Genomic DNA, 13,605 nt, shown 5'->3' with positions numbered 1-13,605 from the left:
TTCTTCATCCCATGAATTCTCTATTACCAAAGTAGGTCTGACCGTGGGAATGTGGTGCCAGGACCACGTTTCAAACCATCAGACACACTTACAAACTTGTATTAGTTTATCTCTTGCTCTTACAACAGATAAAACAGAGCTGATAAGACATTTGCCTGTGTGTTCTTGTCCCTGGGATATGTAACATGCTTTTATGTTCTGATCTGGCTCGCTTGAACGAGACTGCTGAAAACAGCACAGCCAGCATCTGTGTGCAGGAGGAAACAATGGACTTGCTTTTCCTTCACTGCAGAATTGCAGCCTGGAGGTGAGGAAACTTTGCTTCGCTCACCATATTCCTCCCTAATGCTGCGGCAGAAGGAAGAAAGGGCTCTTGTATTCATGTATCCTCCCGGGCCAAGTCAATTTACATGTGAATGCACTTTTAAAATAAAATTAAAAGTCAAAGCTGTGGCCAGAAGCCTGATAAATGTTTTTGTGCACATGCAGTTGCTGGGGAGGGGGGAGGCTGCTGCTGCTGGAGAGCTCTGCTGTCCCCAGCCGAGGTGGCATTTGTGGCTCTGTGTGCCACTTTTAGTTGAAAGAAGAGCAGAGGTGCCATTAGGGATGATTTGCCTTCCTGATCCCTGATCTTGGCAGGAATGAGAGCAGTGGTCCCCATCCGTGCTGGACAGATGACAAAGTCAGGAGCACTAATTGGACCCCTCATTAGAATGGCTGGAATGGCAGGGGAACGCTCACATTTCCAAAATGAAACATCTCCCCCGACCTCCGGATCTGCTGCTCCTGTTTGCAGGGATAGGTGCTCATTACAGGTGCCTCTGGATACCTCAGAGCCTGAAATCAGAGCTCAGGCAATGGCTTTTATTTTTTTCCCCAGCAAGAGAAAGTTCAAGATTAAAACCAAATTAGCAGGAATAAAAGGACTCACTGGGCAGATTTTGTTGTTCGGTAACCTGTGACTTTGGGGCCAATTAATATTCCTTCATGGAGCTATGTTAAAACACCAGCCACGTCTGCTGTGCTGCAGTTTTTTGGGAATATGGGTCACAACTGATGCTGGCTGAGGGCACAGCCATGTCTAGGACAGGAGGGAAGTCAATAACCTCGGATTTCACAAACCCTTTCGTCTGTTGGGGGCAGTTTTGCATTCCCTGAGCACTTCTTTGGGTTCTGGGGCAAAACTGATTTACAACAGCACAGTCCTGCTGTGACCACTGAGTTTTTGGGGGGAAAAGCAGTGGAGAAAGGAGGCGAATGGAGCCCAATCTGATTTTCCCTCACCCTCAGTGTTTAGGGTCCATTTTTCACATGGCTGCAGTGAACTTCAGGACACTCACTGCTGGCCCTGCTCCAACATCTCCCTGCCCTGTTCAGCTCCTTCAGTCTAATCTCAGATGATTTATTAGATGGAGAACAACAGGATCATGTAGTAACATGGCAAATTGAAGACTTTAGTTGTTATTTAATAAATGCCAAGGAGACGCATGAGGCCTTGAAGTTATAATAGAAAGATCTAATTTAGGGAAAAAAAAAACCCCAAAACGGAAGAGACATGCCTGTGATAGCTGCCAGGAAGCAGTGCTGGGTATTGAACATTTCTATTTACCCTCTGAATGGAACAGAGATGGTCTGAACTTCCTTTTAGCAGGGCTGGATGCTGCCCAGGAAAGCAGCACCTGAGGCAGGAGGAGGTTCAAGGGCAGTTTTTGGTGGAGCTCAATCCTGGAAGCCATGCTTTGTCTTGCCTTGGAGGACATTGTTGCTGTAAATCACCTTTGGTTGACAGATTTTTTTTAAGGAAAGAAACCAACTGACTCCGTGAAGCAAACTAAAGTGTAATTATAGTACAGAGGCAGGTTACAGAATGGATTTAACATTTTTGAGTCATACCTGGTTGGCTTCCCATTCATCACTTACCATTATACAAAGTGCAGCTGAAGGTCTCTGCGGGGCACAGCTCATTGCTTTGGAAGATGTCCCTTTTCCTTGTTGACTCCAAGTGTATCTGGTGTAAGAACACAAAGTGGAAAACACAAATTAGTGCCAAGAGTTTTAACTGTAACCCTGACCTTTCCTTGCTACCATGTGGCAGGGACCTCTAAAATATCAAATGAAATGACATCCCCTCTCTCTTATTCTGTACCTGGAACCTTTTAATGGGTTTTGTATGACTCATTCCTATCTAGGTTAAATTATAAATATTTCATGTTTACAATCCTGGACATGGGCCGTGTGGGCTTTTAAGATTTTTCTTTACACAAATCCCTCCTTTCCGTCCATCTCCGCGGGCTTTGCTGGGGGGCAATGCTGTCAGTATTCCCGCAAGGACACTTCCAGCTGGCTCCTGTGCTTGTCACAATTCTGCTTGTGCCCATTAGGTGTCAGACTCTTATCAGCTCAGTCTCCAGCTCCTGGGATTTTTGAGGAGAATATGAGAAGCCAGAGTTGGTGTGGCAGTTCTGGGATGCTCTCTCGCCTGTGGGTCCTACCCAAAAAGAACAAACTGGGTGCTGTGGTGCTCACTGGGACACCAAACGGGAACTCTGTGCTGGTTTTGTCTCAGGTTTTACCAGCTGAGATTCCTCCAGAGCCACTGCTCACCCCTGGGCTGCAGAATGAGCATCCACAGGCAGCAGCTCTTGCCCCAAACCTGCTGGGTTCTGCAGCACATTTGTATTTCAGGCCACCTCTCACTGCATTCCTGAGGTCAGCTCTTCCTATTGCACCAGCTCCTCACGCTGCTCCTGTCTCTGTGGGGTCACTGGGGTGTTGTCAGAGCAGTGACTAACTCTTCCCCCCTTGTCCATCATCCTTTTGGAATGAGCACTTGGAACTGAGTGCTGATGCTTGGAGCCAAGCCCTGCCAGCACCACAAGTGCTCGGATATTTCCTGCACCTCAGGGCTTGGGAGCACGGCTGAACACGTGGGGATTAATTCAGGGACAGAAAGTCAGGTTTTTTGGTTTTTTTTTTTTTTTAAACTTTTTAATGAATTATGTGCAGTTTCCCACAGCAACACTTTGATTCCAGCCACGAGGCAGGATATAAACACGGGCATTTGGTGCCATGAGCCGAGGTGGCTGGTGATGAAAAGGGGTCTGTGAGCCTTAAAATGGTTTATTTAAAGGGCAGGATCAAAGATGTACCTTGGGATAGATACCTGCCCTGCTACGTGAAGAAAAGCCAGAGTGAAACACAGATGCTGCACTCACTTTATATTTCAAAAGGAAACTGCTTTGACTTTGTGCTGCAGTGGCTGAGAGCTTTAATGGGGCAGGGGGAGGGAAAGAAAACACAATATGCTCCAGCTGCCCTCATTACTGCTTCTCTGACTCTCTGCTGAGGAATCCCAGCACAGCCATGGACTTGTCCACCTGCAATTACCAGGTCCTGCATTTACAGAGTGCTTTTCTTGACTGCTGCTCACCCAGGAGCATCCCTGCAGCCCCCTTTGAGGCAAAGGCTGCTGGATTCCTTCTGTGGAGCAACTCCTGATTCCCAGCAGGATGTCCTGAGCACTGTCCCAGCCCCCATTAGCTCTAAACCGGTGTTTTTAAGAGGCATCTTCAGCTTTTCAGATCACCTTCAAGGAGTGCTCTATTTTTAGCATCCTTGGACTCTCGTGGCTACAAACAAGCGAAACCTCTCTGTGGTGATTTCACAACAGGGCAGCTGGCGGGGGTTCAAAGTCTCTGTCTGAAGTGCAGCACGATGGAAATGAGTTGTCCCCGAGGTCCCTGAGGAGCAGGCTGAGCCCATGGAGCCACCACGGGATGCTGCCTGTCCAGTCCCAGCAGGGCCAGGGTGCACAGCCTCATCCAGCGATGCCTTTGCACTTGCCAAGTGCTCTTTGCACGAGCAGCTTTGATCAAGGATTTGCAAACAGCTCCTGTGTGGTTCAGTGCTTAAAACGCTTCCTTAAATAAGTTTTGGATCAAGCCAGAGATCACCGCTGGTTTGAATTTTCATCAGACTGACAAAACACGCCGAGCTGGGGGTTTGTGCAATGCTTTGACTTGGGTTCTTCTGCAGCAAAGCAGCACAGAGTGAATCGCCCTCAGCAGAGCAGCCGTGCACAGCCAAAACCTCCCCGCTGCTCTGCAGGGTGAGGGGAACTCCCAGGAGCAGTTCCAGCCTGCTTGGAGCATGCTTGGAGAACAGGCTGAGAGTTATTTGAGTTATTTGAGGTATTTCTTTTCCCCCAGTCTTCATTCTGCTCTCCCAGTGGGCCAAAGGCACCTCCCAGTGCCCCAGCCCAGAAAGGTGGAGGGCAGGAGCACCCCAGCTTCATGCGAGGTGCAGCTGCTCCCACTCCACGTGTCCTTTTGCTGTTCATGGGTCTTTTAGGGCCGTGACATATGGCCAGTGATGGGAATTTTGGACTAAGTGCAGTGTCAGATTCACCCTCCCATCCTGCAGAGCTGTCAGGGATGGAGAAATGTTGACTGGGCACTGCAAATGCCTTGAGTACAACAGATCCATAACAGCTCTGGAGACAGAGCAGGGCATCAAATCCTGTCCTAGTAAGCATTAAAAAACACATGGTATGCTTTATCCTGGATGGGGCTTGTGCTGCTGGCATTGATGATCCTTTTAAAGTTTTTCTTCATCCTCATCTTGAATTCCCTGGCAGTGGTCTGGGCTCCTTGGAGGATTACCCAAACCCTCTCTGATCCTCCCAGCACCTCTCAGGCCACCGAGATGCTGAGAAGACAATGTAGGGCTACAAACCTTCACCCAAAATGTGGCTCACCAACACACAAATCACTGCCTGACTGGCCAGGAAGAATCAGATGGAGAAAAAAAGGCCCATTCCCATTACCTGAAGTGCTTTTCATTTTTCCCTCTCCTTGCAGCATCCCACTCTGTGCAGGGTGAGGGCTGGACCTGACCCGTAGCCAGGCTTCCCTGCTTGGCTGGGGCTCAGGAAAGCCGCGGGCAGGGAAGGGAAGGAGCGGGGGCAGCGCCTCGGGCTGTGTGTGCCTGCGTGGGACGGGAAAGCCGGAGCAGCTTGAGCCCTACGTGCTGGGAGGAAGGAACCGGCTGCGAGGAGCTGGTGGGAGGAGGAGGAGGAGGAGAAAACGGTGTCAGCAAACGAGGCAGATTGAGAGCTGAGACGTGTTAGTGGTTGTGTTTGGGATGTGATCAACGCTCCCTTGTGACTTGCACAGCCGGCAGGGGCCTGAGTGGTGCAAATAGAAAATGGGGAATCAGTGGGAATGGAGCTCCCACATCCCCTTGTGCTGCAGGAGGCTGCAGGGGAGGGTGAGACCCTCGCACGCCTCGCAAATCCAGGCATGGGCTCATCCAGCTGCCACAGGGCAGGAGGTGGGCGAGCTGGTGGGTGGCACAGAGCCCTCCCCTGCTCCAGGGAGCTGGGCCTTCCAGGACTGGTGGGTGCTGCCAGGACAGCCACCCCCATGGAGTGCAGCCTCCTTTTCCTTTGGATACCTGTGGGTATGGCCCTGAGGGTTTGGTCCCCAAAATCTCTGTCTGGAGTCATCCCCAGCACAAGGGATGAGAAATCTGCTGCTTGTTTGGATGCTGGGCAGTGGCTTGGCCTCAGCATTGTGGGAATGGGGGAGCTGGAACACAGGGTGGGAAGACGGGGGGGGCTTTTCCTCATCCCCTCGAATCTCTGTTGTGATAATTCATGAGTGTCACTGGCACATCTGTTCAGAGGGAGAGCAGTAATACAGGTCCAGCTGAGCGAAGAAATTGCTTTCAGAGCTGCTGATTCCCAGCTTGGGGGTGTGTGTCAGCCTGACTGCAGGCTGGGGATTTTTAATTTATTTTTTCCCCTCTCCTTTGCCCTGTTCCTTGCAGCCAGCAGAGATCAGCAGCATGTAAAGCAGGCAGAGGCAGGAGCCGCGAATCCTATCGCCGTTCCCATTCTCTGGGATAGATGGGCCATCTGGGCTCACTCATGAGACCCTGAAATCACTCACACGGTGCCTCCAGGAAGGATTTGCAGCTCACTCATGACCAGGCTGCCCTGGTTACCCTTTTCCTGCAGCCCTGTGCCTGCTGGGTGTGTGCTCTGCTCGGGGCCCGTTTCTCCTCTAGATGGTGCCGCTGCCTTTGGGCACCACCGAGGCGCCGCGAGCAGCCAGACCCCGGCCCTGCGGCAGAACTGGGGGTGCAGCCAGCCCTGGGCTCTCCCCTGGCCCCTTCCCAGCGTCTTGGCAGGACGGGACAAAGCTGAGGGACACAGCTCGCCATGTGTCACCTGCGCCAGGCTCTGCGCCAGCTACCTGTGGAGCAGCAGCGCCGTGCCAGCCGTGGGCAGGGTGGCACCGAGGGGATGAGAAATCCGTCTCCTGCTATTCCTGGCCTCCCTGTCCTTAGCAGAGTCCTGGCAGTGCCCGCGGGAGATGCTGGCAGAGCGCAGAAGGCGGAGGAGAGGGGCCGGATCCCGGGGGTGCCCCCGTGCCTTGCGGCAATCCGCCCGCTTCCGATCGCACCGGGCCGGCCGGAGGAGCCCAAATGCCGCCGCTATTCTCTGTTCGGGCCCTGACTCATCCCCGGGATGGGAGGGATGAGTCTGCCAGAGCCGTGGAGCTGGGCAGGACAGCGGGCAGGACACACAGCCCCGGCTCCCACTGAGCCTCTCTGCCCACCCCATGGCAGCCAGGAGGGCACACGCCGGGATGCTCCTGTCCTCCAGGAGCTGCTCCCTGTCGGAGCCATCTCCTCGCTGCACAGGGACATTTCTGGCTTAGGGTTTGCGTCAGGGCACAGTGAGCTCGGCTGGGTTTGGCAGCTCCCCCGAGCCAGGAGGACATCACTGAGCCGGGCAGCTTGGATTTGGGATCCTGCAGGCAGGGGAATCCTAGGCAGCTCTGCCTGCAGTACTCCCCACTTGTTTAGCCTAAACCCAAATAAATACGAGCCTAATGATTTGAGGGAAACAATAGCAGCCATTCCAGCATAAAGAAAGCTTTCCTCCCATTAAGCTTTGCTGGCAAGCTTTAGAGCCTGTATTTTAAATAAATGTTATGGGTGCATTTAAAAACACACCATATGTTCTCCCGCAGATCTTTCTGGGAGCTGCCTTAGCATGGCTCTGATGGATGCCCTCCTCCCGGTGCCAGGGTGGGTTTGGCCGTGTGCTGCCCATGCAAGAAGGACCAGAGCCCTGTGCCCTGACTCTTCCTCATGAAAAAGCCACACGATGGACTCTCCACGCCCCACAACACGAGTTTCTGGAAGTCTCCACCGCCAGCACGAATTGCAAAAGCAACTCTTATTTTCATTGGAGAGCTGATTAATTTGCTGATGACCCGCCCTGCATCCCTGCCACGATTCCCACCACCCCTCCAGCAGCAGCATGAGGCTGTTTTTCGCCAAGCAGCCCCAAACCCGAGGGCAGCAGGTTTTGGGATGGCTCAGTTCCCCCCGACCGCTGTAGGTGGCACTCCGGCCCCGCCGCCCGCCCGGCTGCGCTGGTGCTGGCACGGAGTCAAGGGATGAGCTCTAACTTTACAGATTTTCCCTTCTGACAGATTACTGCTTCATTTGTAACAGAAGAACTTCTCATTAAGTACATTTTTGACATTTTGTTGAGGGGGGGGGAACAAAAATTTAAATCCTCGTGTAGCCGAGCGTGCTGGAGCGTGAGCGCAGCTCCGGCTTCGCAGGTTTGGGAGCTGGGGTTGAATTATTTTCTTTTTTGCTTTGGCTCCAAAATCCCTTTTCATATTTATTCACTCTTAAGCACAATTTCTGCAGCTGGGAGATGGGCACATTCCAAAGAGAACCTGGCTGGAAAGCCAGGAGGGCTTGGAGGCGGCAGCTCCCTGTGCCGGCAGCGCTTGGGTTTCAGTGCTAATCCCATAAGGTTTGATTCGAGTGTGTTTTCAAGGCAAATCCAAATCCAACGGGTTCTTCTCATTGCTCTGGGCACTGTGGGAGTGCCTGGGCATGCCAGGCTTTGGCTGTGTTCAGGGTTGGGCATCTCAAGGCATGAAGTCAGTCCTGGTTCTGCCAGGGACCTGTGGCTGCATACCGGGGACTTGGGGACATCCTGGGGGGACCCAGCTTGCCTTGGACGAAGATCTGCTCTCACCAGGTTCCCTTTGCAATACACCCTAAAGGGTAGAACAACAACTAATTTTAGCATTAATTATGCAAATCAGCCTTGAAGAAAACTCAGGAGTGAGGTTATTATCACTCTCCTTTTTTCCACGGTGTGGAATAGCCCTTTTGCAAAATCCTTCTTCTTGTAGAGCCACAAATGTTTTTTCCTCTTGGGTTTCTTTCAAGTGGAGAAAATGCTGAGCGAGGCTGTTGCCATAAGCTCCCAGGACATTTTCATTGATCCAAATCAAAGAGCAAGCATCAAAAAGCTCTGTGTGACGTTATGGGGGTATTTTAATTATGAAAAGTGTTGCAAGCAGCTCAAAGAAAGCAAGTGCCGCATGAGAGAAAAAGCATTTCACTTCTTTTCCCTCAGAAAACACTTTTTCTCATTATCCAAGTGCTGAAACCATTCGCTCCTCAGGGGCGAGGACCACACTGGCCTTTCCCAGCTCACACTGAGCACAACAGCACCAACAAAATTGTGTTGGAGTGCCCTGAGATTTTTCCCTCCTGCACTAACTGCCCCTCCAGCCCCTGTGCAAACACAAGTATAAACTGCTTTGCTGCTGCTGCTTTGCCACCCCAGAGATGCCCAGTGCTCCTGCAAAGATCCCTGCTCCCGTTCACGTGTTTTCTTCAAGAAACACTTTTGAATCAGCTTTGAAAAGCATTTGGAAACCTGGTTTTCCTCGTATCGACAGCTGCAGATTCAGATGTCCTGTCCTTCTTGCTGCTCCCTCTCTGCCTTTCCAAGCTGGGATAACCCTTTGGTTAATGCTGGTTACGACCCTTCCCTCCCTCGCTGGGGACATGGCCTGGGAGGTGACACAGCCTGGAGGAGCAGCCCCAGGTGGCAAGAGGCTCAGGGCTGGGATGATCCAGCTCTCCCTGGCACTGCCTGGCTGTGGCTCTCCTGTCTCAGAGGTTGGCTCAGGGCAGAGATCAGACCTGTGACACTCACCTGCTGAGAAAATCAGATTACAGTGTCTCTTCTCCCTGCGGCTCCAAGTGCTGCCTCTCCTTGTTTTGGGAAGGAGTCTTGTACACAGAGACAATCCTATTGATGCTTTTCCCTGCCAGATGATCTTAGGGCTGAGGGCTAAAAACACCCATCAGGAGCTGCTTTAACACCTGGCCACCCCCAGCATATCACTGCAGACACAGGGGGGGACAAAAAGGACCAGTTTACCCCTCAAGGAGAGGCTTGGGAGGCTCAAGTGTGGCTGTTCCACCCCGGGAGAGGCTGAGTGGGCCCGGGGAAGGGTGTCAGGGTTTCTCTGGTGAGGGAGGGATGCGCTCAGCTCCCGGCAGATGGTTCTCCCGTCTCCCTGCACTTGATGGGATGGTGGGAGAAGCTGTTATGAAAGAAGACTGCCGTGACATTCACAGCACAGATCTGCCAACTGGTGTCTCGGGGAGACGGAGGGAGCGCCTTGCCGTGCTGCATAAATTGGTGCAGAGATAGATCTGGTGCTGTGCTTCGTGGCAGGGTGGGAAGGAGCTGGCAGGGGAAAGGGGTGTCCAGCCAGACCCTGCTCAGGGCTGCCTCTGAGACCCCACAGAGGCACTTGGTGTTCCTCTGGGTGCCTTTTTGCCATGGGGACGTTTGTAATTTCTAAAAACCCGTCCTGCTGTGACAGTGTCTCAGAGTAATGCAGTGCTCCCAGTGTCACCATTGGTTTCAGATGTCCTATCCCAGTTGTGGCTGTGGAGCCACAAGGACTCTCCATCCTGTGGGCCCATCCTGGAGGAGCAGGGGTTGCCTGTCCTTCACCTGCCCTGTAAGCTGGGTCAGAAGGGAGCTGTGCTCTTGCTTTCTGTGTCCTGGAATTATCATTTCTGCTTTTTGGACAGAAAGCAAAACGAAATTCAGACAATCAGATTTAGGTGGGCTTTATTTCCCTGCTTTTTCCATCTCTCTGCTTTCAGAGTCAGTTTTCCTGCACAGCTCGGACAGCAGAGCAGAAGCCCCACCACAATCCTCCTCTTTTGTTTTTGCTACTTGTTAATTATTTCATTAGCTTCCTCTGCATCCCCCTCTGACGGGGGTTTTAATTTTCCATGGCAACTGCATCCACAACACCTCCCTACTCAGGAACCCACTCTGTGGGGTGCTGGAGAGCCCCAAGCAGCCAAATCCCCCATCCTACAAACAAAAGTGGGCACCAGCAAGTGATGCCCTTGGGGCAACTTTTCCTGCTGGCAGAGGGGCAGCAGGAGGATCCATCCCTGAGCTGCCTGGGCCTCGGTGGGCTCTGTGGGGCAGGGCTGTTCCCAGCTGGGTGGGTGCCTTCCCTGTGGTGTCTCGGCAGCTGGGAAGCATCAGCCTGGGAGGAGGAACTCAGCCTGTTCACACCAACAGCCAACAAAAACGAGCGCCCACCAGGATGAGTTTCATACCTACAAATTATCTCTGCCGTGGAGCTGCAATTAAACAAACCCTGCCACCAGCACAGCAGAGGAGCAGCAGGGAAACCTGAGCAGCTCCCACCCCTCAGTGTCTCCTGCCCCTGTCCTTGTCCCTGGGCAGCTCCCCTGGACTCAAACTCTTTGTTCCCCCCACAAGGAGGGTGCTGCTGACCCCTCCAAGCACAGCAAGGGGGGCTGTGTATGCTTTGGGCTGATGTGGGGTGTGTTTCGTTCTCCAGGGGGGTTTCTGAGGGTGACTGGGAAGGAATTCATCCTGCAGGTTGTAATTCCTTAAATCTGCAGCCATATGATGGGATGTGAAAGGGCTTGATCCTGCCCTCACTGGCTTGAGGAAGGAGACAGAGAAGAAACAACCTGTCACCTGGGCCTGGGACTGATTTCTAACCCATTTTCCTATCCCAGCAGGAAATTCCTGATTTCTGGCCATTCACTGAGATCTCCTGAGTGGTGGTCACCACTCTGCCAGGGTACCCAAAATAGCTCCCTGCCCCAAAACCCCAAAGGAGGAGATGGGCATGGGGCTCTCAGTGGAGCAGTGAGGGCTGGGGGAGCTCAGGGCACCCTGGGGCTCTGTGGGGTGGGATGAGAGCCTGGCTCCCTTGGACAGAACTCCCCAAACCTCCCCTCGCCTTTTGATGAATCCTTTTATCCCTCCTCAAACAACTGCAGTGCTGGGAGAGCCCCAGACACCCTAAATCAGCTCAGTGGGGCTGGAGCAGAGGAAAACTCTCCCAGGGGCATTTCAGGGAAAGGGGGATTTGGGTCCACACTCACTGCAGGCTTTTAGGAGGGAATAATTAGCTCCCTGTTTTTCACCAGGAGCTTCTCCTCCTCCCCATCCTCTTGTGCCAGGACAATGTGTCATCACCAGAAGATGCAGCACCATTTCCAGAACATGAAAAAATAAAATAGCTGCTATTCATCAGTGGGCTCTGTGCTAATTGCCCGTGCCCTTTAAAGTGGGAGCTTGGCCGGGGCTGCTCCCACTTCCAGCTTGTGGGATAAAGGATCTCTGTGCAATCCTATAATAAAGGCTTTCATCTGATGCCCTCAAAGTGCTTTTGGACATAAATTAATCAGGCACCACAACACCCTGTTGGGTTCAAGCTCACCCAAGGGTTTTCATCGTGTGTTCAAAGAATTCATCCCATCTTTGTGGGGTCAGTTTTTGGCTCTCCTGAGGGTCACGTTGAGCTGGGGGTGAGCAATTGTTTCTGCCTCGTGTTACCTGCTCCTGGCAGGGCTGGGCTGCCCTCAGAGTTAATCATGGAAGGGTTTGGGTTGAAGGGACTCTAAAACCCACCCAGTGCCACCCCTGCCATGGGCAGGGACAGCTTCCACTGGCCCAGGCTGCTCCCAGCCCTGTCCAGCCTGGTCTTGGGCACTGCCAGGGATCCAGGGGCAGCCAGAGTTGCTCTGGGCATCTCCACCCTCACGGGGAAGGATCTCTCCAATATCCCCCCTGAACCTCCTCTGCTTTTGCAGGGCTGGGCCCTTGCAGGGTTTGGGCTGTGCAGGGATTTGCCGTGTGCCTGCCAGAGGAGAGGGGAGCAGGAGCTGCCCGTGTGGTGCTGGGGAGGTGCAGTGGCTCATCAGTGGCTTCAGAGTCCTAATTATATCTCTTTAATGAGCACCCAGACCATTATCAGGGCTTCCTCTGGGCCTAAGAGGTGATCCAGGCTCTTTTAATTACTCCTGATTTTCATGTCTGTGCTAATCCTTGTAGCTCTCCTTCCTCTTCTGCCATGAAGGACTCATTCCCAGGAAACCCTTCCTCTCCCTCTCTGCTCCTTGCACAAGTTTTTTCCTTCTTTCCCCCCCCAGATCTCCCAGAAAGAAACAGAGCAGGTAAAACCTGCCCACCTGCAGTGCCCAAAGCAGGGGTTAGGTAGGGAGGGTTGTGCTTTCCAGAGGAAGCACAGGGAGGTGTTTGGGATGGAGAGCCCATCTCCCACTCGGGCTGGAGCTGAGAGGGAGCCCAGGAGGCTTTAGGAGCACCAGGGGCAGATTCTCTGCAGGCAGTGGCTGTGCTCACCCCTCTGCCAGCACAGGGGACAGTCACACCTCACCCAGGAGCTTCTGCACCTCCCCAGTGTGTGGGAATTCCCTTGGGATTGCCCCTGAACGATTTGCTGCTTGGAATGCCATGGAGGGAATATCCAATATTGGCTATGGGGATGTGAGAGCAGGGACCTGGCGAGGTGAGGAGCAATTCCAGAGCTCTGCTCCCAGTAAGTCACATCCCACATTTGCCAGAGCACAGCAGCCTCTTTAACACACAAACCCAATAAACACGAATGCCCCAAATGTCCCAGCTCTGTGCCAGCTCCTGCTGCAGATGGGCAGGGGCTGAGGGGTGCCCACCCCACCCTGCCACAGCCATCCCAATGGGTGAGAGCCATCCCAAATATCCTTTTCCCCATCCCCTCCTCCAGGCAGGGACGGGCAGCATCTCAGAGCGGTTTTAATTCCATTTCTGGATTTTCCTGGCCAGGGAAGGGGCAGAACCGGAGACATGAAAGGCTGGAGGAGCTTCAGAAGGAAGGAGGAGAGGAGGAGGCTGCGTGCTGGGAGAGGCAGCCCCGGCTCTTAGCGCTGCCCCGGCCGCCTTTGAGCAGCCAGCGCAGGCGTTTGATCTCCAGCCGAGCCTCGGTGCTCCTGTGATCGGGGTGAGACCTCTCCTGCCCGGGGAGCTGCCTCTCAGCAAGCCCTTCCTCAGGAAAAAGCTTTAAACTCCTCCGCAGGGGGGTCCTGCAGAGGGGGAAAAGCATTTGAGGGTATTGGGAGGAACTCCTGCCCCAGCACGAGGGGCTTGGGGCTCTGTGTGCCCCCAAATTTGTGCGAGGGTCTGCCCATGTCCTGGCAGAGCAGTGATGATGCCATCCTAAAGAAAAGGACCAAGCCAGCCCCCAGGCAGAGGGGTGGCTGGGGAAACTGAGGCACGGAGCTGCTCTGAGCTTTGCGAAGCACTTAACCACAGATGAAAGTTAAGCTGGAGCCTGGGCTTCCGCACCTGAGCCATCTGTGTTTTCCACAGGATTTTTTTCTCCGTTGACTGAAGCAAAAAAGGGTTTTCAAAAGTGGGACTCG

Source organism: Lonchura striata, chromosome 17 (genome assembly GCF_050655825.1).
Source record: "Lonchura striata isolate lonStrDom1 chromosome 17, ASM5065582v1, whole genome shotgun sequence".
NCBI classification, from domain to species: domain Eukaryota; kingdom Metazoa; phylum Chordata; class Aves; order Passeriformes; family Estrildidae; genus Lonchura; species Lonchura striata.
Note: the sequence above shows the minus strand (reverse complement) of the source record.